Genomic DNA, 592 nt, shown 5'->3' with positions numbered 1-592 from the left:
CCTCAGCTCCGTATCTCTTCCTAACCCCCCCCCCCCCACACCTCTCTCTCTCTCCTTACCTGTCCGGGAGTGCCAATTGTCAGGTGTGTGTGTGGGTGGTGGTGACGAAACACGCACACACAACACACGTACACACAGGTACACACAGCGGGCAGGTACACACACGCCCACTCTACCGTTCACTCTCACTGTCTCGCGCCCGTAGGAGAGAGTCACGCTGGTCCATAGAAGAGTGAGAGAGGCGCGCGCTGTACCTCCTCCCGCGGCCGCTGCTGTAAACAAACTGAGCAACCTGGCGGCTGGCGCGGCGGCCGGGGACGGGGAGGTGGCAGGGTAGGATCGCTATGCTCAGACGCTCCACCTATCACGTCAACTAATTTCAAAGGCCAAAAATGAGAGGAATCGGGTTATACTGACTATTTTTCTTAGGTTGGCGGTACAAAAGAGGGATATATCTACCACCAGGGTCATATAATTACCCATGAAAATCCCCAAAACTCCTACGAAAACCTAGTCAAATGGGAGTGTGTGAGGTGAGGAGTCGGTATTCTCTTACGTCAACTAATTTCAAAGGCCAAAAAGGAGAGGAATC

The 592-nt window shown here is 53.7% G+C and overlaps 1 protein-coding gene across 2 annotated transcripts in view; it reads right to left on the bottom strand.

Moving 5' to 3' along the window:
• Nucleotides 1-267, bottom strand: part of LOC127005694 (proline-rich protein 36-like) — a 91,473-nt gene extending 91,206 nt beyond the window's left edge. For both annotated transcript variants that reach the window (XM_050874804.1, XM_050874805.1), the window contains exon 1: nucleotides 60-267. The gene's annotated coding sequence lies outside the window, so the exon portion shown is untranslated. The remainder of the gene's footprint in view (nucleotides 1-59) is intronic.
• Nucleotides 268-592: the final 325 nt, after the last annotated feature.

Source organism: Eriocheir sinensis, chromosome 30, assembly GCF_024679095.1.
Source record: "Eriocheir sinensis breed Jianghai 21 chromosome 30, ASM2467909v1, whole genome shotgun sequence".
Taxonomy (NCBI): Eukaryota; Metazoa; Arthropoda; class Malacostraca; order Decapoda; family Varunidae; genus Eriocheir; species Eriocheir sinensis.
This window is presented reverse-complemented; position numbering and strand designations above follow the sequence as displayed.